Here is a 23940-nt window from a genome sequence, read left to right on the forward strand (position 1 = left end):
CTTGGAATCCCCCCACCGACAAAAACACAACAAACCCCCTCCCCCCACACACCCTGCTCTCCCTCCCTGCCCACCCCGCCGTATAACACCGCGGCTCCCCGCACTGACGCCTCTCGCTCTCCGCCGATGCCCAAAGACCTTCGATCCGCCGCGGCTACCGCTTGCACAAAGCTCCCATTCTCCGCGGCCTGCCCCGACCCCGCCCACGGAGTGCCCGAACCGAGTCCCGCCTCCGCCCCATCGCCGTTGGCCGGTCTCGGACCTCCCATTGCATAGAATCGACGCCAATCAAAGTTGTGGGCCCGCCCAATGGGGGTTTGAACCCACACTAGATGGTGGTTGGCTGCGACCGACGTCAAACATTCACAGAGCTCCCGCCTTCTTAAAGGGCAAGGCCACGCTCTCATGTGACAGCTCATCAAAGAGCAGTTCAGACCTGGAGCATGCAGCTTGCAGTGAAGCAGAGCCTTTAGAGTGCAGGTTCTTGTGTCACACTGGTAGTGTCCTTACCTCTGAGGCAGGAGACTCGGTTCAAGTCGCACCTGCTCCAGAGGTTTGTCATAGTGTCTTTATGAATAGGTTATGAAATATCTAAAGGACTTTCTTAAGACCACACCTCTAAACTCTAAAAAATGAGGTGATCTCATTAAAGTGTATAGTATTCTTAAATGGTAAATGCAAAGAGAATATTTCCCTTCATGGGAGCGTCTATGACCAGAGGGCATCGTCTTGGAAGGGTGCCAATTTAAGCCAGAGATCGAACATATAATAGTACAGGCTCTTCGGCCCTTGATGTTGCACCGACCTGAGGAACCAATCTGAAGCCCATCTACACTACAGTATTCCATTTTCATCCATATGTCTATCCAATGACTATTTCAATGTCCTTATTGGCATCGCATGTCAATACAGGGTCTCATTTGGGATCATTTAACGCCAACACCTTAGAGGATGATAGCTATTTCTTCACTTCTCTGAAGGCTATGGCTTGGCAATGCAACAATTTTCAAGGCTGACCCTTTTTTAAGAGTTGATGCAAAGTTGCCAGGATGGAAGCCAGGTTATATATGAACTTTCCATAATTGTTTACCAGCCCAAAGAAAGACCTAAGCTCCAGTACAGAGGTGGGAGTAGGGGCACCTTTGATCGCACTCACTTTAATTTCCAATGGTTGTGATTTCATCTTGTGAACTCTGTAGCCCAAGTAGGTCGCTTGGGGTGCCTGGAACACACAGCTTTTGCTTCTAAGGCCATAGGTCGGCCTTTGAGAAATGTTTAAGGACTATGTCCAAGTTCTCTGATTGCTACCTGTTCTTAGCACATAATCTAGATAAACGGTGACCTGGGGTAGACCTTGTAAAATGTTTTCTTCGTTCACTGGAAAAAATTATGCAGGCTGACGATCCAAAAGACAGTCTTGTATATTGGTGCAAATCCTTATGTGTATTAATTATAACATACTTCTGGGAATCCTCATCTGACCGCAATTGCAAGTATGCATGGCTCACGTCCAGTTTCATGAAGGACAGCTCCTCCCTGCCAGTTTTGCATCTAAATCCTCTAAGCAAGGGATTGGGATTTATCCACCTGCAAAAATCAGTTTGACTGGTGCTGCCCATTCCACAAACTGGACTAGTTTGATGATTCCTTCACTTTCCAATCTTTTGATTTCTGCCTCTAGTGACATCGGGTCCTACAGCATAGGTCCATGCCGACCTATTTGCCATAAGGTAAATTGCACTGGGCAGGCCTTGCAGAATCATGGAATTGCTTCTTGGACAACATGCAAGGTGGTCTTGATAATCTGGGAGGAGAAAGTGAAGACTAGAGAGTGTGGTGCTGGAAAAGCACAGCAGTCAGGCAGCATCTGAGGAGCAGGAGAATCGACATTTTGGGCATGAGCCTTTCATCAGGAAATGGGCTCATGCCTGAAACATCGATTCCCTGGCTCCTCGGATACTGCCTGACCTGCTGTGCTTTTCTAGCACCACACTCTCAACCTTTGATAATCTCTAGACCTTCTTGAAAAATTCTGGATATTTTATTAAGACTTCACTCACACAGACATTTTCTAATCAAAAATTGCCGAACCAATCTAGGTGAATCTTTCTCCATCAATTTTGCCCCATCAAGCTTGTGCCTGAACCTTTTACTATAATCAGTGGTAACTGAACTGGCTGCTTCTCGTAGGAGACCGGAACCAAAGTTGTACCCTTAATCTGTAAAGGTTGCCTAGTATAAATTCTCAGTCTAGCTGAGGCCTTACACAAACTTATGGGCTGGAGTCCCATGCAAATTTTTTGAAGAGTTGTTCTGCAATCACTGAAATGGCCGTACTGATATCAACCTCCATTAGAATTGGGTGACCATTTAGACAGATACTTGTTTTGATTGGTTTTGATTTGGATGTTGCTAAGCAATTTAACTGTTCCAAACCAGATATTTCCAGGGTGTGCATTCTCCTGTATACTGATCTATGAATCATATTATTTAATTTAGATGTGGTGGGACTCTTTACTGTCCTCAGTCCACACACTGACATCCGCTACAATGGCTAGCTATTTCGGATCCTGAAAAAAATTTTAACCTTTCGGCCGAGGCTTGGCTTTGTTTTGGGGTTTTGCTGTGGGCTAGCAAGAGTGAGGCTATGCAATTCCCTGCATTGGTGTTCCCCAAGCTCATTCAGACTGGTGAGAGTGTCTACTTCCATCAGAGTCTCCTGCAACTCATATGCTCCACTTCCTGCATTTTCCAATGATAAAGTCAGTTATCATGCCTGTTTGAAGTCCAATTGGGTATCAGCTAATAGGCGCTTTTGTATGGTTGCATCATTAATCCTACATACCAAACAGTCTCTCACATCTATTTTAGGGTTAGACCAAAGTCAAATGCCTTTGCCAGTCGTCTTCACCTGGTCAAAAGTCCCAATAGGGATTCCCTGGTTGACAAATTGCTGAGTAAAACTGATAGCATCTCAGAATTAGAGGAGTCTTAGGGTAATAATATTTCTTAAGTAAATCCATCAACTTTTGAAATGTTTTAGTATCTGGTGCCTCAAGGAAAGTCAAGCTGCCAATAACCTAAAAAGCTGCAGCTCCACAAGCCATCAGGAGAATTACTTGCTGATTTTCATCTGCCCCAATATCATTTGCCTGGAAAAAATAACCTATTCTTTCCATATTATGGGTCTGGTCTTTGACGGTAGGATTGAATGAGTCAAGCTTCCCAAATAAAGGCATGATGCCAGAAATGCTTACCCCAACTCAAAACAACCGTTGTGAGTGAACGTCTTCAGGAGTGTGTTTTTCTCTTGTTGCCACTGAAATAACTTCAGAGGGACCAGTATCCCACCACCAAGTCACGCTTTATTTACACATGGAGAGTCCTTGACACTGATCCAGCTCCCTCTGAGCCAACTCTCAGAGTGAACAGGCTGTCTGACACTGTTGTTCATTTCTATCAGCCAGGGCTCCCTGTTTGGACCAGGTCTGATCAGGGAACCCATATTTTATGAAGTCCACCTGGTTGACCTCCTTGCACTCACTAAATTATATGAAGGATATCATTGCACGACAGATGTTTCAGAGGAGATTGACCAGAATGCTGCCCGGATGGAGGGTCTGAACTATGAGGAAAGATTGGATGGGCTGGAGTTGTTTTCCTTAGACCAGCAAAGATTGAGTGAGAATCTGACAGAGGTGTAAAAGATTGTGAGGGGCATTGATGGATTGGATAGGAAGGCACTTTTTTTCCAGTAGTAGATGGACAGTAACCAGGGGGGCATAGATTTAAGGTAAGACATAGAAGGCTAAGAGGACAGTTGAGGAGAACGTTTTTCAACCAGAGGGTAATGGGGATCTGGAACTGTCTAAAAAGGTAGTTGAATCAGAAGCTACGTAACATTTAAACAGTATTTAGATGTTCACTTGCATTGCCATAGCCTCCAGGGCCATGGGTCATAAAATGGGATTCATGTAGTTCAGATCTTTGCTGACAGTCATGGACATGATGGGCTGAATGGCCTCCTTCTATGCTGTAAACATCTAGAAGTCCAAGAGCATCTGTACCAAGATCACTGAAGCACTGATCATCTATTCCATTGATGTTCTGCATTTCCCTGCATGTGTGCATTGAAACAATGCTTCTTTAGAGTTCCAGGACACATAAACAATAACCAGTCTGAAATATGGACAAGGCTGAAGAGCTAACTGGTCTCCTATTCCTGCTGTTCCATTTAGTGTAAAACCCATTACTGTGGGGGTTTGTTTATTCACTCATGGGATGTGGTCATCACTGGCTGGGCCAGCATTTATTATCCTTCCCTTGGTCAAATGCAGCCTTGATTTCAAAGTCTTTTGCTCTCCCCTCCCCTCTGGAATTCAGCTCTTTTGTCCATGTTTGAACCAAGGCTGTAATGAGGTCAGGGGCTGAGTGGCCCCGGGAGAACCCAAACTGGGTGTCGTTGAGCAAGTAATTGCTGAGCGGGTGCTGCTTGATAACACTGTTGCTGACACCTTCCATCACTTTACTGATGATTGAGAGTAGACTGATGGAGCTGTAATTGGCTGGATAGAATCTGACCTGCTTTTTCTGTACAGGAAATAACTCGACAATTTTCCACACTGTCGGGTAGATACCAGTATTGTAACTTGGAATAGCTTGGCTAGGAAAGAAGCCAATTCTGGGACATAAGTCTTTGGTACTATTTTCTATTATTCATTCACAGGGTCGAGGGTGGCACTTGGTAGGCTAGCATCTATTATTTATTTGTTTTTATTATTAAGAGGTAAATGTGAGTCTGGAGTCACATGTAGGCTAAACCAGGTGAATATTAGTGAATCTGACACTAGACAATAGTTTCATGGTCATCATTCGACTCTTAATTCTGTAAACAGTATTTATCTCTTTCTTTTAGGAAAACTGTAAATCTGTTGGAGACAGTTCAGAAAAGATTTACCACACACTTGGAATATGGGGTTTGTTTTATGACAAAAGGCTCTTGAGCCCACTGGAGTTTGGAAAAATAACTTGATTGAAACATGTAAAGTCCTGAAAGGACTTGACCACATGGATGTGGAGAGGATCTTTTCTCTTGTGGGGGAATTAAAATAGGGGATGGCTCCTTTCAGACAGAGACAAGGATAATGTCTTGTTCTCTCAGAGGGTCACAACTCTTTGGCATTCTCTTCCTGAAAGACAGTTGGAGTAGAATCTTTGAATAACTCATGTTATTCCAGCCATTTGGTCTGTCTCTAGCACCATCTGATTTTTGACTTTTTGTAATTATCTTTCTGCCTGAATCGATTAGTTCATAGTCATCCCTTCACTTGTTGTTCAGCTATCGATACTTTATTCACATTGTCTGATACTTTTGATCACCTGCAGAGACTTATTATTCAGCCTGTTGCCACTCCACTGATACCATTTGTACTTATCTGTTCATAGTCATATATTCTGTGCCTGTGCGCTTCCCTCCACTTCACCTGATGAAGGGGTGGCACAGTGACTCGGTAGTTAGCACTGCTGCCTCACAGCCAGAGTCCTGGGTTTGATTCCAATCTTGGGCAATTGTTTGTGTGGAGTTTGCACGTTCTCCCTGTATCTGCGTGGGTTTCCTCCCACAGTCCAAAGATATACATGAGGATCAGTGGTCGGCACAACATCGTGGGCTGAAGGGCCTGTTCTGTGCTGTACTGTTCTATGTGCTGGTTAGATGGTTTGGCTATTGGAATTACAGGGGTAGGGTAGGAGGGTGGGTCTGGGTGGGGTGCTCTCTGTTGATTGGTCTGGACTCAAAGAGCCGAATGGCCTGCTTCCACACTCTCGGGATTCTATGAAAGCTCGGATTTTAAATAAACCTAGTGTCGTGGGACTTCTGACTTTGGATATTATTAAGGCAGAGGTGAGTAGATTTTTGGTATGGAAGAGTCTTTTTTTATTGGAAGATAAGCGGGAACGTGGAGTAATTAGATAGTCATGATCTTATCGAAATGAGAGAACGAGTGGCCAAAGTCTGTTCCTGTACAGGACATTTCTGGGCATCGTAAGGTTGCAAGAAGCACAAAGCACATGCAAGGGTGTTTCACTTTTTCATTCTGTTTCAGTGAGTGATTCTTGTGAGCGTATCACTGGCTCTCCTCTTTGCCATAAGCATCTTAGCACTATTAAACACAGAATGAGGCCTTTCAGGCCACTGGGTCTGCACCAGCTCTCTGGATGAGCTTTTCACTGAGTGCTATCCTTCTGCCTTCTCCCTCTACATTGCTCCTTTCCAAATAATAGTCTGACTCCCTTTGAATGTGCTAGCAGAAAGTGAGGACTGCAGATGCTGGAGATCAGAGTCAAACGTGTGTTGCTGAAAAAGCGCAGCAGGTCAAGCAACATCCGAGGAGGAGGAGAATCGACATTTCGGCCATCAGGCCCTGCTCCTGCTCCTTGGACACTGCCTGACCTGCTGTGCTTTTCCAGCACCACACTCTCGACTCCTTTTGAATGTGTCTGTGCCACACTCTCAACGTGCATTCCAAAACCTAACCGAGAGCTGTGGAACAAGTACTTTCTCATAATGCTTTTGCCAATTACTTCAAATCTCATTCTTTTCACTAGTGGAAATGATTCATTGGCAAGCATGGGGCTTGAACGTACAGCAGTGGGATGGAATAAGAGTCCCATGCTGTACTGATTGAGCTAGACAGACAGATATCGTTACACAATTTGACTGCCTACTTACATGGTAGTATTTACAAAGTGAATGTCAATTTGACTAGTTCTTAAACATTGTTAAGAAACAACTATCTCATAGAACTAGGCAGGCACACTATTAAACTCTGACCTGACTAAATTTACCACACTCCTTTGTAATAGGCAAAAGTGAGTACTGCAGATGCTGGAAACCAGAGTCTAGATTAGAGTGGTGCTGGAAAAGCATAGCACGTCAGGCAGCATCCGAGGAGCAGGAAAATTAATGTTTCGGGCAAAAGCCCTTCATCAGGAATCCTGATGAAGAGCTTTTGCCTGAAATGTCGATTTTCCTGCTCCTCAGATGTCACCTGACCTGCTGTGCTTTTCCAGCACCACTCTAATCCGCACTCCTTTGTAATATCAAGAGCTGGCCATGCCTCCGTTATTAGATCTCTCAATCCTGAATCCGACATAATCATTCAACCTAGGCTGACACTTCCAGTGGGGTACTGACAGAGTCTACATGTAAAAATAGAAATTGCTGGAGAAACTCAGCAGGTCTGCCAGTATCTGTGGAGAGAAAACAGAGTCAACGTTTCAGCTCCAGTGACCCTTCTTCAGAGAATACTACACCGTTAGAGGTTCAGTCTTTCAACTGAGGAATTAAGTGGAGGTTCTGTCTGTCCTTTCCAAAGGAATAATGGGAGTTTTATCATTGGTATTCTGATTAATATTTATTCCTGAAGCAGATCCGATTAGGGTGGCCATTAGAAGATTGGAAATTTGTTGAGACATCAATGATTGCCACATTTCCTAAGTTAAAGCATTCCAGTGTCCGTAAAATACTTTGGAGGATGTGAGAAGTGTATTACAAACTTGTGCTTTGACAATTAGATCTCAAATATGAAATTCTCATTAACCTATCACTTTATCTATTTCATTATATAATTACCATGTTCAGGGCATGGTTTTGAGCCTCAGATTGGTCTGATATGTTTCAGACAATCATTATCAAGAGACAGCCATCTACTACTCTATAATTGCAAACTTTTAGTTCATTTAATACTGACGTGCTGCTGAGATCTGAAGAGGAATGGTTATAATTTTCATTATAATTGGGGATGGGGACTATGGAAACAAAAGTCTCCATTTCACCTAGTACCTTATTATCAAAGCTCAACAATAAAACAGAGAGAGAAAGAAACTGATTGCATTTACATAGTGCCCTCACAACCTCAGGATGACCCAAAGTGCTTTACAGACATTGAAGGACTTTAGAAATGTGTTATAAATTCTGTGTCTTATGATTCTGCTCCACAATCACCTGATGAAGGAGCAGTGCTCCAAAAGCTAGTGCTTCCAAATAAACCTGTTGGACTATAAAATGGTGTTGTGTGATTTTTAACTTTAGAAATGTTGTTATTGTAGTTTTATTTGCAAATGTAGCAACTGTGCACAGCCAAAGTCGAGATGAGGAATTGAATTAATGGCCAGCTGTTTGAGCTTAGAGATTGGGTAGGTCACTGCTTATCTTTTAAGTGTGCCACAAAATATTTTACACTCCCCTGGAAAATCGGATGGGGTATCACGTTAATGACAAAGGGTCTTTAATAACAGATTGTGTGAACAATATAAAAAATATTAGAGTAACTCAGTCACAGCTCTAATAATACATTACCCCTTAAGAGAGGTATTATCTGTTAATATCTCCTTGGCATTGTGAATGGCTTAATGCTATCAGGAACTCTTTCCCATGGTGGTTATGTCAAATACTAGGGGGCATAGGTTTAAGATGAGAGGGGGACAGTGTAAAGGAGATGTGTGAGGCAACATTTTTACACAGAGGGTGGTAGGTGCCTGGAATGTGCTGTCAGGGGAAGGTGGTAGAAGCAGATACAATAGCAACATTTAAGGGGCATGAGATAGGTAGATGAAGGTGGGGAAGAAAGTGATAGATCAGAGAGATGGGTGGAGCAGATTGATGGGAAAAACGATAGACAGGTCAAGAGGGCAGTGCTGAGTTGGAGGCTTGGGACTGGGGATAATGTGGGGGGAGGGGAAATGAGGAAAACTACATTGATCCCATGTGGTTGCAGTGTCCCAAGGGGGAAGATGAGGTGTTCTTCTTCCAGGCATCAGGTGGTAAGGGTTCGGCAATGGAGGAGGCCCAGGACTTGCATGTTCTTGCCAGAGTGGGAGGGGGAGTTGAAGTGTTCAGCCACGGGGCAGTGGGTTGGATGGTGTGGGTCTCCCAGAGATGTTCTCTGAAACAATCTGCAAGTTGGCGTCCTGTTTCCCCAATGTAGAGGAGACCACATCGGGAGCAACGGATACAGTAGACATTGGTGGAGGTACAGGTAAATTTCTGTCAGATGTGGAAGGATCCCATGGGGCCTTGGGACAGAGGTGAGGGGGGAGGTGTGGGTGCAGATTTTGTACTTCTTATGGTGGCAGGGGAATGTGCTGGGAGTTGGGTGTGGGCTGGGGAGGGTGGAGGTGTGTATCTGACGAGGGAGTCATGGAGGGAATGGTCTCTCTGGAATGCTCATGGGGGTGGGGATGGAAATATATCCCTGGTGGTATCAGTTTGTAGGTGACAGAAGTGGTGGAGGATGATGTGATGTATATGGAGGTTAGTGGGGTGGAAGGAGAAGACCAGGGAGTTCTGTCCTTGTTGCGATTGGAGGGTTTGGGTTTGAGGGCGAAGGTGTAAGAAGTGAAGGAGATGAGTTGGAAGGCATCATTGACCATGTGAGAGGGGAAATTGTGATCTTAGAAAAAGGAAGCTATCTAGGACTGTCTGAGGTGGAATTGGTCATCTTGGGAACAGATGCGGCAGAGGTGGAAGAATTAGGAATAAGGGATGGTGTTTTTACAGGAGGCAGGTTAGGAGGAGGTGTAGTCCAGGTAGCTGTGGGAGTCCATGGGTTTGTAGTAGATGTCTGTGATTGGTCAGTCGCCAGAGGTGGTGATGGAGAGGAAGGGGACAGAGGTGTCCGAGATGGTCCAGGTGAATTTGAAGTTGTGAAAGGTGTTAGTGAAGTTGATGAACTGTTCAAGCACCTTGTGGGAGCATAAGGTAGTGCCGATACAGTCATCGATGAAGCAGGGGAAAAGGTGAGGAATGGTGCCAATGTAGCTGCAGAAGGTGGACTATTCCATATACCCAACAAACAGGCAGGCATAGTTGGATGCCATGTGGGTGCCCATGGCTACCCCTTTGGTTTGGAGCAAGTGGCAGGATTGGAAGGAGAAGTTGTGAAGGGTGAGGACCAGTTCAGTCAAGCAGATGAGGGTGTCGATGGTTGGATACTGGTTGGGATGGTGGGAGAGGAAGAAATGGAGAAAGAAACCTTCACACAGACTCCACCATCAGGGATATATTTCCCTCCCCACCCCTATCAGCATTCTGGAGAGACCATTCCCTCCATGACTCCCACATCAGATCTAGGCCCCCACCCTCCCCAGCCCACACCCCACTCCTGGCATCTTCCCCTGCTACTGCAAGAAGTGTAAAGCCTGCACCTACACCAACCCTCTTACCTCCATCCAAGGCCCTAAAGGATCCTTCCACATCCGACAGAAATTTACCTGCACTTCCACAAATGTCATCTACTGTATCCATTGCTCTAGATATGGTCTCCTCGACATTAGGGAGACAGGACGCAACTTGTGGATTGCTTCAGAGAACATCTCTGGGAGACCCACATCAACCAACCCACCGCCCCGTGGCTGAACACTCCCTCTCCCCCTCCCACTCCGTCAAAGTCCTGGGCCTTCTCCATCAAACTCTTACCACCCAACGCCTGGAGGAAGAATGCCTCATCTTTCACCTTGGGACCATGCAACCCATGGGATTAATGGGGATTTCACTAGTTTCCTCATTTCCCCTCACCCCACATTATCCCAGTCCCAAACCTCCAACTGGGCACTGCTCTCTTGATCTGTCCATCATTTTTCCCATCTCTCTGACCTATCCCCTTTTTCCCCACCTTCATTTACCTATCGCACACTCAGCTATCTTCACTCCAGCCCAACCCCCCTCCCATTTATCTCTCAGCCCCCCGGCCCACAAGCCTCATTCCTGATGAAGGGCTTTTGTCTGAAACATTGATTCTCCTGCTCCTCTCCAGCACCACACTCTCAACTCCACCATCTGCAGTCCTCACTTTCTCCTACATGAATAGGCAGGGGAATAGAGTGAGAGGGAGCATGTGCAGGGAGATTGGATTAGTTTAGAATGGCGCTAAGGTTGGCACGGACATGGTGGGCTCAAGAGACCATTCCTATGCTATACTCTTTTATGAAATCCCCTCCCCCAGTTTTGACTTGACTGATGATAGTGAGATGAGAGTGGCAGTGACCTGGCTCTGCTGTTGTCTATGCTCCCATAGAGAAACCTGTCAGGATCTTCAGTGTCATCTCCTTACACTTTTCTGGCACCCAGCATGTTTCATGACAATGTGCCAGAAACATCCACTTGGAGAGGGCCCTCTCTCTGCCCCCTCCATGTTTGTGAATTCATGGGAATATGAGATTAAAGCAAAGACTCGCATTTGCATTCAGGTGTCCAAAATGCTTCACAGCCAACAAAGCACTTTTGAAGTACAGTCACTCCCATAATTTTGGAAATGCAGCAGTCAGCTTTTACACTACCAGTTCCCACAACTATCTCCCCTGCTGTTGAGTCATGATTGCATGTTTAAAGTCCCACTTCAGAGACTGGGCCATTTAACCCATCCTGACACTCACCGTGCTTCATTGAAGGAATGCTGCACTGTCAGAGATGCTGTCTCTGGTGGTCCCAACTGATGGAATAGATTCCGTTGATTTTCCTGGCACTGGAACTAAAATTAGTCTCTCAATCAACATCAGAAACACTGATAGCGTGGTCATGATCACTTTGCTGTCTGTGGGATCTTCCTTTGCTGCTTTTTGTACCTAATGGTAGTTGTTGCATTTCTAATAAGAGCTATACTGGGTATCACAGGATAGTAAAATATGTTGCAGAAACAATGCTATTAACTTCTGTTAATCCATTTCATTTTGTGATGGAAGGTGTATTATATCTTTTACTTTGGCATTTGGATTTTAACCTGGAGGCAGATGGATGTGGGTCAGTTCTGTGAGAGTAATTCTTTTTTAAGCAACAAGTCAGAAACTCATTGAGAGCAGTGACCTCAGTGTATCAGTTCTAAGAAAGCAATGATTTCAGTTAAGCGCCTGGCAGAATTCCTGTGGTGTTAATGGACAGAATGTTTACACTGCTGAGTTTACAACAGACCAAAATGTCATTAGTTTTAACTTTTCACTTCATCTTAGAAGAATTAGGTGTTCAGTTCAGGAGAAAAAACAATTTCTTCCAGCAAGAGAATTAAGTTTCAGGTCAGGGCAATCCATTACTGAGCTGTCTTAGTCTGTGAAGTTTCCAAGCCAGGGAAGTTTGGATAGAAATTTTCGAGTTGTTAGAACTAAAAAAAAACTCCATACTGTCAGCATTGTGAAAGATTCATGCCCTAGAATTAAACATGAATCATAAAATTGTCTCCTTAGTCAAAGGGAAAGGAATTGGGAGGAATCAGAGATGTAAGATTTAAAAGTTAACTCTTGAAGAGTTTGGGATATGAGTGATACCTTGTGGAACTGAGTATCTGTAAATAGATGGTGTTGTGAAACACATTGAAACATCATTTTGGCACTTTTTGTTAAAATCTTTCATGTTTATATTTATCATTTTGCTTGACTGAAGCCTCTCTTTTGTAAAATAAACATTTGTTCTGTCGTTAAAGAACATATGCAGCCTCTAATGAATATGTTTCAATGATTATACACCACATTAACCAACTGCAAAAAGTCAAATGTACAACCAGTCTAAAACAGAAATTGCTGGAAAATCTCAGCAGGTCTTGACAGGATCTGTGGAGATAAATCAGAGTTAACGTTTCAGATCCAGTGATCCTTCCTCAGAACTGACGGTAGCTCGGAAAAGGATGGATTTTATACAGAAGTTGGAGTGGGGGAGAGGGAGAAAGAATAAATGATAGGTGGGGATAGAATCCAAAGAGAGAGAAAAAAATTCTCTCTCACCTTCCTCATTGTTCACTGAGGAGAGGAACATGATGAATGTTGAGATTAGAGATAGAAGTGTGATTAGTCTGGATTACGTTGACATAAGTAGGGAAGATGTATTGGGTAGACTAGAGGTTATTAAGGTGGACAAATCCCCAGGACCAGATGGGATCTATCCCAGGTTGCTGAGGGAGGCGAGAAAGGAAATAGCTGGGGCCCTGACAGATATCTTTGGGGCATCCTTAAACACAGGTGAGGTGCCGGAGGACTGGAGGGTTGCTCATGTTGTCCCCCTGTACAAGAAGGGTAGTGGGGATATTCTGAGTAACTACAGACGTCAGTGGTGGGAAAGTTGCTGAGAAGGTACTGAGAGATAGGATCTATTTATATTTAGAAAAGAATGGGCTTATCAGTGATAGGCAACATGGTTTTGTACGGGGGAGATCATGCCTTACCAATTTAATAGAGTTCTTTGAGGAAGTGACCAAGTTGATAGATAAAGGAAGGGCTGTAGATGTCATATACATGGACTTTAGTAAGGTGTTTGATAAGGTTCCCCATGGTAAACTAATAGAGAAAGTGCAGTCACATGGTGTGCAGGGTGTTCTAGCTAGGTGGATAAAGAACTGGTTGAGCAACAGGAGACAGAGAGTAGTAGTTGAAGGGAGTTTCTCGAAATGGAGAAAGGTGACCAGTGGTGTTCCACAGGGGTCAGTATTGGGGCCACTGTTGTTTGTGATATACATAAATGATCTGGAAGAGGGCACTGTTGGTATGATCAGCAAGTTTGCAGATGACATGAAGATTGGTGGAGCATAAGGGACTGTCAAAGAATACAGAGGAAAATAAATAGACTGGAGAGTTGGGTGGAAAAGTGGCAGATGGATTTCAATCCAGACAAATGTGAGATGATGCATTTAGGTAAGTCTCTAATTCTAGAGCGAATTATACAATGAATGGAAGATCCTTGGGAAAAAGTTGAGCTGGCAGGTCATGTTAAAATTGTACAAGACATTGGTTCAGCTGCATTTAGAATACTGTGTACAGTTCTGGTCACCACACTACCAAAAGGATGTGGATGCTTTGGAGAGGTTGCAGAGAAGGTTTACGAGGATGTTGCCTGGTATGGAAGGTGCTAGCTATGAAGAGAGGTTGAGTAGGTTAGGATTGTTTTCAATAGGAAAAAGGAGATGGGGGGGACCTGACTGAGGTTTACAAAATCATGAAGGATATAGACAGGGTGGATAGAGATAAGCTTTTTCCCAGGGGCAGGATTCAATAGCAGGAAGTCATGCTTTCAAGGTGAGAGATTAAAAGTTTAAGGGAGATACACACAGCAAGTACTTCACACAGAGGGTAGTGGGTGCCTGGAACGTGTTGCCAGCAGAGGTGGTAGAGGCAGGCACGGTAGATTCATTTAAGATGCGTCTGGACGGATGCATGAATAGATGGGGAGCAGAGGGATAGAGATGCTTAGGAATTGGGCGACCGGTTTAGACAGTGAATTTGGATCTACTCAGGCTTGCAGGGCCGAAGGGCCTGTTCCTGGGCTGTAAATTTTCTTTGCTCTCTTTGTTCTCTTTGTTCCCTCCGAACCCGTCATCTGTATAAAAAATATATTTTTCCTAGCTACCATCTGAGGAAGGATCACTGGATCCAAACGTTAACTCTGATTTCTCTCCACAGATGCTGCCAGACCTGCTGAGATTTTTCAGCAATTCCTGTTTTTGATTCAGATTTCTAGTATCTGCAGTTCTTTCAGTAGTTGTTCATCTAGTATACAACCTGCAAAGCTGGTTTCGTTGTGGGATCAGGCTGGTCCAATATCACCATCATGACAGTGTAAATGAGAATAACAGTACCCTCCATGTAGAACTGTGGGTTTTGTGTCTAATCAGAAACTAAATGAGAAAGAGTTAAACATTGTTAAGAGCATCAGCATGACGTGCGAGCCACCAAAACTCCTTTGAAGAGCTGACCATTGACACTGCAGATTATTTGTATAAATCTCAGCCCCTCAGTTGATCCATGGAATCTGTCAGTGTTTCTCAAACAGAGTTGTAGCAAAATCCCTGTTTAATACTCAGGGTCTGACAAAGAGTGTGAGAACTAGGACATTGCAGTTGTGATAAGACTAACAGAGAGAGTCCGTGCTCTGATGAAATTTGCTAAAAAAAAAGTTCACATTCACCCAGTGCCAGAGCTTTCTTATACAGCAAGAAAGAGCACAGGCAAAACTGAAGTAAAATAGTGAAGCTGATGACCAGAGTTGAATGAAATAGTGAAGGTGGGGAGAGGTTATAGCAAGCTGGGTGGTTGGGCTAAGGATCACGATAGGGGCGGTTTAACTCAGTAGGCTGGACAATTGGTTTATGATACAGAATGACAGCAAAAACACAGGTTCAATTCCTAGACCAGTTGAGGTTACTAGAAGTCCCACTTTCTCAACCCTGCCTGATGTGTAGTGACCCTCAGGTTAAACAACCATCAGCCTGCTCTTTCTGTCTCTCTCTAATGGGAGTTTTTCCCTCCAGTGTCTTTATCTTATGTTGTAGTGAGAAACAGTGAGGTGGGTTGAGGGCTACATTGAAATGGATCATGGGACAGTGGGATAAATGGTTGGTGTTGAAACATCCTTCAAATGACCCAATAGTTGTTGTTAGATAACCTGTTCAGACATGTCTGGAGCCAATGGGACAAAACCCAAGCCTTCTATAAAACCATAAGAAATAGGAACAGGAGTAGGCCATTCAGCCCTTCCAGCCTGTTCCATGCATTCAATTAGTTCATGGCTGCTCCAACATTCCTCTCGTCCACTTTCCTGCCCTATCCCTATAGCCCTTCTTTCCCCGACTGATCAAGAATCTCTCGATCTCAGCCTAAAATATAGACAAGGATTCTTCTCCCAGAAGTTCCAAAGACTCATAACCCTCTGAGAGAAGAAATTCCTCCTCATCTCAATCTTAAAATGGTGCCCCTTTGTTCTGAGACTTTGCCCTCTGGTCCTAGACTCTCCCATGAGGGAAATGTTCTCTCAGCATTGACTCTGTCAAACCCCTTTGGAATCTGACATGTTTCAGTGAGATCATCTCCCATTCTCCTCAACTCCAGTGAGTAGAGTCCCAGCATGTTTAGCCATTGCTCATAAGACAATCCTTCCACACCAGGGATCATCCCAGTGAACATTCCCTGATCTGCCTCCAATGAAATGATATCTTTCCTCAGATAAGGGGAACAAAACTGCTCACAGTGCTCCAGATGTGGTTTCCCAGCACCTTGTACGGTCTGAACAGTTAGCACTTCCCTACTTTTAAACTCTGACCCACAGAAATAAGGGCCAACGTTCCTTTACCCTTCCTTACTCCCTGCTGCCCCTGTGTGGCAGCTTTCTGCATTTCATGCACAAGTCCCCACAAGTCCTTTTGTGTTGCAGCTTTCTACAGTTTCTCTCTAATTAAATAATGTTCAATTCTTTTGTTCTCGCTTCCAAGATTTTGAACTGAGCAGTGGGTTGAAAGTTCCTTTCATTGAGCCAAAGATTGGAGATACAGGTTGTTCAACTATAATGCACGTTTCATCAATGCGAATTCACTGTATCATTAAATTAGATTACATTACAGGGTGGAAGCAGGCCCTTCGGCCCAACAAGTCCATACCGACCCACCGAAGCGCAACCCATCCATACCCCTACATTTACCCCTTACCTAACACTACAGGCAATTTAGCATGGCCAATTCACCTGGCCCTGCACATCTTTGGACTGTGGGAGGAAACCGGAGCACCCGGAGGAAACCCACGCAGACACGGGGAGAATGTGCAAACTCCACACAGTCAGTCGCCTGAGGCGGGAATTGAACTCAGGTCTCCGCGCTGTGAGGCAGCAGTGCTAACCACTGTGCCACTAATCGTGGCTGACAAATTGGGGATACTGTTTCTAAAGTGTGAACTTTTAAAACAGGTGTTGGCTGTAACATAATTACATCACCAACAGTTTAAGCGTGATTTTCTATTACACAGGGTTGCATAAGAACCCAACCGTGACATTAGAGATGAACTGACTGTATTGTTAAATAACCTTTCAGACACGTCTGGAGCATGTAGGACTAGAACCTTCTACCCCAAAGGTAGGGACATTAACCCTGTAGCATAAGTCCAACGGTTGTAGCCTTGACTTTAAATATTACACTAGAAATTGAAACTTTTTTATTAACAATTAATTTATTTATGCTGGGCACCCATTGATCATTATCCAGATATAGCAGGCTGATTCTCGCTAAATGTTATATTCCCTCGTGGTAGACAGACTGTGTCTCTGACTTAATCACATTGAGGGGGAGGAAACAGTTAATGTAGCATCAGTGCTCTGTGTAAACCCTTGAAGAACTCTGACCTGTGTCAGCACAGGCAGAGGATCTCTTTGTCTATAAGTTGGAGAGTATGTGACAATCCACCAGCGTAGACCTATGATCTATCAGCCCATATTAAAGAGCTACTTCAAAAGCTGTGATGTAAAGATTGATTTTAAAACCGCTCACCTCATCAGGGTGAACACTTGGAATGATTCTCCATGACCCAGTCAGGTGGCAGATGCTGCAAATAATCTCAAACACCTCTCCTTTACAGCGCACTGCCTGTTAATGAGGAGAATCATTTGGCTTTCAACTCAGATGTCAATGATATCAACACGCCTTTAATAAAAGTCTCACTCAGTCGAACTGTGTTAAACTGCTGAAAATGTGAATAATTTCTTTCCCCTCCATGACCATTTTCTAATTGATTTTAGTGATGATTAGTGTCAGTTAACAAGCAGGAGAGCAGCAGATGGAGTTGTAACAATCAGTGGATTGCTGTAAAGGGACACAGTTCCCATTAATTAACTCCTGTAGAGCATCTGCAAAAAAAAACAAGTGAGACTTTTTCATTTCAGAAAGGAAGTGCACAGTGCGGAGAGAGAGAGCAAAGTCACACAGATTTTCTGAAATGCAGAATGTAGCAAAGCCTGCCTTTTTTTATTCCTGTTGGCCTTTGGAATTGAGAAGCCCCTGTGAAGTGGTGGCTCAGAGGGTAGCACTATCTGGCTTCTGAGTCTGATCTTCAACCCCAGTGATAAAACTCAATCTGCAAGTCCCAGTTCCCACACCGAGGGGGTGCTGCACTGTCAGAAGTGCCATCCACCAGATGAGATTTTAACCAAGGTCCTTGTGTGGGTGTGAACAATCCCTCTGTAAGGACAGCAGCATTCTCCCCAGACCTCCAGCCAATATTTATCCTGTGGCCAACACTTACTGAAAGTAAATTGTTTGCCTACTGTCACACTGCTTTCTGCGGAATCTTGCTATGTATTAATTGTCTGTCATGCTCCCTTCTTTATAACAGAAATCAGATTTCTATTAATTGGTTGCAATGCACATTTGAAACAGGCTAGGATTGTGAAAGACCCTACAAAAATGCACGTTCTTCATAGAATCCCTACAGTGTAGAAACAGGCCATTTGGCCCAACAACTCCACACCAACTCTCCAAAGAGCATCCCATCTCAATTTGCTCCATACCTACAAACCTGCATTTCCCATGGCTAATTCACCTATACTATACATCCCTGGACTCTATGGGGCAATTTCCCATGGCCAATCTTCCTGTCCTGCACATCTTTGGACTGTGGGAGGAAACCGGAGCACCCGGAGGAAACCCACACAGACACGGGGAGAATGTGCAAATTCCACACAGTTCTTAATTGAAAGCTTTGCTGATGTTGCCTGGGTTACTTGAAAATCTCTGCCATATTTAAAGACTTCATTTAGAGAGCATTTCTTATTGATCATTTCTCTTGCTTAGTACCCTGGTCAGCACAGCTCTGTCTTTTTTATTGTCAATTCTTCCCTTGCTTTTTAACTAATTCACAGGATGAGGCCGTCACTGGCTAGGCCAGCATTTATTGCCCATCCCAGAAGGCTGTTAAGAGTCAACCCCATTGCTGTGGGTCTGGAATCACACATAGACCAGACCAGGTAAGGATGGCAGTTTCCTTCCCTAAAGGTATGAGTGAGTCAGATGGGTTGTTCCCCAACAATCAGCACTGGATTCACGGTCATCATTCAATTCTTAATTTCAGATATTTATTGAATTCAAGTTCCACCATTTGCCATTGCAGGAGTTGAACCTAGGTCCCCAGAATGCTATCTGGATCTCTGGATTAATCATCCAGCGATAATACCACTACGCTATTACCTTGTCTGGAGGGATGATGTGAGTGGAAGATGTTGGTTTTCACTCTACAGTCAATCTCTATTTGGGACCAAGGAGTGAAAGAATGTTTTAGATATCCCAATGTCACTTTGCTCATTAGGTCTTGTTCTTTTGTATGACAGAGCATGGCATAGAATCTTGTTGGCTCTTGTCAACCTCTTACCAACTCTTGTTCTCAAACTGCACTGTCAGAAATAATCATGTACTCTTCTCCTGATTTCTATTGTATGGTACTTCTTGATACTTATTTAACTCATGCACATGCCCGGAGGCTGACTCTGTAGAGTGAGTAATCCTCAGGAACTGCAGTATTGTTTGCATCTCTCTACAAGATCAGAATACAGGGTTTGGACTGAGGTCCCAGTGCTGAGGGTCAGCTGCAGAGGAACCCTGCCTTGTCCAGTTTCATTTTAGCGAGGACCACTCTCGCTGTGTTGATGGTGCTGGGGTTGGACTGGGGTGGAGAAAGTCAGATGCCAGCCATATCTGATGAAGAAGCAGTGCTCAAATAAGCTTGTGAGTTTAAATAAACTGTTTGGACTATAACCTGGTGTCATGTGACTTCTGACTTTGTCCACGCTGTGTTAGTGAGAAGCCTTACACAGGTGCATGGAGCTCATCACAATGAAGCTGTTCATGAATGCCTGTGTTTCTGATCCATTGATGGGTTTAAAAGCAAGAGCCTGAGGAAGTTTAACAAACTCAGCTGGAATTAGCTCATCAGCTAAAATAAAGCAATTCCAATTTTAAAAAGTCCAAACCTTTCCTGGTGATTTAAACTCACCAAACGTAGGGGCACAGGATTGTCACAATGCTGAAGGTGTTCATTTGGTTCATTGTGTCCTTGCTGGCTCATTCTCAAGCTTTCTCCCCAGAACCCTACACATTGTTCCTTTACAGATCACAGTCTAACTCCTTTCCAAATGCCCCCAGCAATCACTCAGGCAGTACCTTCCAGACTTTGACCAGTTGTGCATGAAAATGTTGAACCGCATTGGGTCGCACGGTGACTCAGTGGTTAGCTCTGCTGCCTCACAGCACTAGGACCCAGGTTTGACTCCAGCCTTGGGTTCCTCCCATAGTCCAGGTTCAGTGTGTTAGCCATGGGAAATGCAGGGTTACAGGGATAGGGTAGGGGATGGGTCTGGCTGGGATGCTCTTTGAAGTGCCATGGTGGATTTGATGGGCCAAATGGCCTGCTTCCTCACTGTAGGGATTCTATATGATGAATTATTCTGAATCCTTCTAACTTCTCAATCTTTCCATGATTGGGAACATTTAGTCTCTGTTATCAGACCTTAGTCTTCTCTTCCTCAAAGAGCACAGTCCCAGCTTGTGTAATTTATGATCATAACCAAAACCTGTTTGTCCCCGGATTCATTCTCATAAATCTCTCCCTCACTCTCCCTAATGTGTCCACATCCCAAAGTGTGGCACCCTGAACTGTACACAATACTCCAGCTGTGGACACTCTACTGCCTTATACATGTTCAACAACTCCTGTGGTATAGACAGGATGGGTAGAGACAAGCTTTTTCCCAGGGTGAAGGATTCAATAACGAGACGTCACGCTTTCAAGGTGAGAGGTGAAAAGTTTAAGGGGGATACACGTAACAAGTACTTCACACAGAGGGTGGTAGGTCCCTGGAATGTGTTGCCAGCAGAGGTAGTAGGGGCAGGCACGGAAGATTAATTTATGATGCGTCCGGTCAGATGCATGATTAAGTGGGGAGCAGAGGGATACAGATGCTTAGGAATTGACCGACAGGTTTAGACAGTACATTTGGATCGGCTCAGGCTTGGAGGGTCAAAGGGCCTGTTCCTGGGCTGTAAATTTTCTTTGTTCTTTCCTCCTTGCTCCTGTACTCTAAGGCCCATTTATAACACCTCGGGTACAATGTATTCTACCATTGCTCCCTTCACCTGTCCTGTTATTGTTAATAACTTCGGCGCTCTGCTCCTGTTCATCATTTAGAATTGTACCTTTGTTTTATACTGCGCCTCCATGTCCCTCTGGTGAAAGTGTATCACCTCACACTTGTCTGTGTTGAGTTTCACCTGCCGACCATCTACCCCCTGCACCAACCTGTCAACGTCTTTTTGGAATAAAAGAGATGCAAGTGTAGACCATTCAGCCCATTCAACCTGTTCTGCCATATACTGAAATAATATTAAATAGATAATTGAAAATAACTTAAATACATTACATATATTTTATAGCAGAAGACTTTTAGAGAATATAGTCAAACCCCTGCAGTTTTAAAGGGAAGAATTGTTCTGGAAATAAAGATTCTCAGCAGTAAATCTCCACAGATTTGCCTGGTTTCACCCCTCCTGCCTCCTCAACTCTTTATTGTTTGAAGTCTCTTCTGGAAAAAAGAAATTCCCGTTGGTATTATTACTCAGAAAAGTTCTCAGAAATAAACTCTGTCTACACCAGTGGTTGTCCTATCTGATGCTGCAGCGCCGCCTGGTGTTAGCAATGACCTCTCGGAGAAAGTGAGGACTGCAGATGTTGGAGAGTCAGAGATGAAAAGGGTGGTGCTGGAAAAGCACAGCAGGTCAGGCAGCATCCGAGAAGCAGAAGAATCAATGTTTTGGGCACAAGCCCTTCATCACATTCCTAATGAAGGGCTTAGGCCTAAAACATTGATTTCCCCTGCTCCTCGGATGCTGCCTGACCTACTGTGCTTTTCCAGCACCACCCTTTTCGACTCTGCACTGAGCTCTGTCAATGATTGGATTGACTTAATGGTAAGGTCCTAGGGAGTGTTGCTGAACAAAGAGACCTTGGAGTGCAGGTTCATAGCTCCTTGAAAATGGAGTCGCAGGTAGATAGGATAGTGAAGGCGGCGTTTGGTATGCTTTCTTTTATTGGTCAGAGTATTGAGTACAGGAGTTGGGAGGTCATGTTGCAGCTGTACAGGACATTGGTTAGGCCACTGTTGGAATATTGCGTGCAATTCTGGTCTCCTTCCTATCAGAAAGATGTTGTGAAACTTGAAAGGGTTCAGAAAAGATTTACAAGGATGTTGCCAGGGTCGGAGGATCTGAGCTACAGGGAGAGGCTGAACAGGCTGGGGCTGTTTTCTCTGGAGCGTCGGAGGCTGAGGGGTGACCTTTATAAGAGGTTTACAAAATTATGAGGGGCATTGATAGGATAAATAGAGAGTCTTTTTCCTGGGGTGGGGGAGTCCAGAACTAGAGGGTATAGGTTTATGGTGAGAGGGGAAAGATATAAAAGAGACCTAAGAGGCAACTTTTTCACACAGAGGGTGGTACGTGTATGGAATGAGCTGCCAGAGGAAGTGGTGGAGTCTGGTACAATTGCAACATTTAAGAGGCATTTGGATGGGTATATGAATAGGAAGGATTTGGAGGGATATGGGCCGGATGCTGGCAGGTGGGACTAGATTGGGTTGGGATATCTGGTCAGCATGGACGGGTTGGACCAAAAGGTCTGTTTCCATGCTGTACATCTCTATGACTCTATGACAGGACATCACCAATACAGTACCCTTTGGCAAATAGTACTTCCCCAGAGCAGAGGAACTATGCCTTGTTCTTCACAGCCTTCAACTGGTCATCGATGACAATGAGCACCTCACCATGGTCATCCCTACACCTCCACTTATCATTTTGAAATAACTGCCAAACCTTAAACAGACCATTGTTTGCAGCAAACTACCCAGCCTTCAGGACCACATCGACCAGGACACCACACAACCCTGTCACAGCAACCTCTGCAAGACATGCCAGATCATCGACATGGACACTACCATTACACGTGGGCACACCATCCCCCATGTACACGGCAGATACTCACGTGACTCTGCCAATGTTGTCAATCTCATACGCTGCAGGCAAGGATGCCCTGAGGCATGGTGCATTGGTGAGGCCATGCAGATGGTACGACAATGAATGGACACTGTGCAACAATCCCCAGACAGGAATGTTCCCTCCCAGTTGGGGAACACTTCAGTGGTCAGGGACGTTCAGTCTCTGATCTTTGGGTTAGCATCCTCCAAGGTGGCCTTCAAGATACACAACAAGGCAGAATCGCTGAGCAGAAACTGACAGCCAAGTTCCATACCCATGAAGGCAGCCTCAATCATGATCTTGTATTCATGTCACGCTACATGTAACCCCACTATTCTATATTTGTAAAAAAGACCTTAGTATTAAACAAAGAACAAAGAAAAATTATAGCCCAGGAAAAGACCCTTCAGCTCTCCAAGCCTGAGCCGATCCAAATCCACTGTCTAAACCCGTCGCCCAATTCCTAAGGATCTGTGTCCCTCTGCTCCCCACCTACTCATGCAGCTGTCCAGATGCTCCTTAAATGAATCTACCGTACCTGCCTCTACCACCTCTGCTACCTCTGTTGACAATGCGTTCCACCCTCTGTGTAAAGTAATTTCTAAATGTATCTCCCTTAAACTTTTAATCTCTCACCTTGAACATGTGAGCTCTCGTTATGGAATCCTTCACCCTGGGAAAAAGCTTGTCTCTATCCACCCTGTCTATACCCTTCATTATCAGTCAGGTCCCCCTCAATCTCCTTTCTTCTAGTGAAAATAAACCTAACCTACTCAGTCTCTCTTCATAGCTAGCACCTTCCATACCAGGCAACATCCTTGTAACCCTTGTCTGCACCCTCTCCAAAGCGTCCACATCCTTTTGGTAATGTGGCGACCAGAATTGTACACAGTATTCTAAATACAGCCAAACCAAAGTCTTGCACAATTTTAACATGACCTGCCAGCTCTTTTACTCAATTCCCTGTCCAATGAAGGCAAGCATACCACATGCCTTTTTTATCACTCTATCGACCTGTGCATCCACCTTCAGGGTACAATGGACCTGAACTCCCAGATCTCTCTGCTCATCAACTTTTCCCAAGGCTCTTCCATTTACAGTATAGTTTGCTCTAGAATTAGACTTC

The 23940-nt window shown here is 44.5% G+C and overlaps 1 pseudogene; it reads left to right on the plus strand.

Annotated features, from left to right (window-relative positions):
- Nucleotides 1-126: 126 nt before the first annotated feature.
- Nucleotides 127-23140, plus strand: LOC148145068 (uncharacterized; annotated as a pseudogene).
- Nucleotides 23141-23940: the final 800 nt, after the last annotated feature.

The sequence above is a fragment of the Chiloscyllium plagiosum genome, unplaced genomic scaffold (assembly GCF_037043375.1).
Source record: "Chiloscyllium plagiosum isolate Xiang-an unplaced genomic scaffold, Cpla_swu_hap1 HiC_scaffold_26, whole genome shotgun sequence".
Taxonomy (NCBI): Eukaryota; Metazoa; Chordata; class Chondrichthyes; order Orectolobiformes; family Hemiscylliidae; genus Chiloscyllium; species Chiloscyllium plagiosum.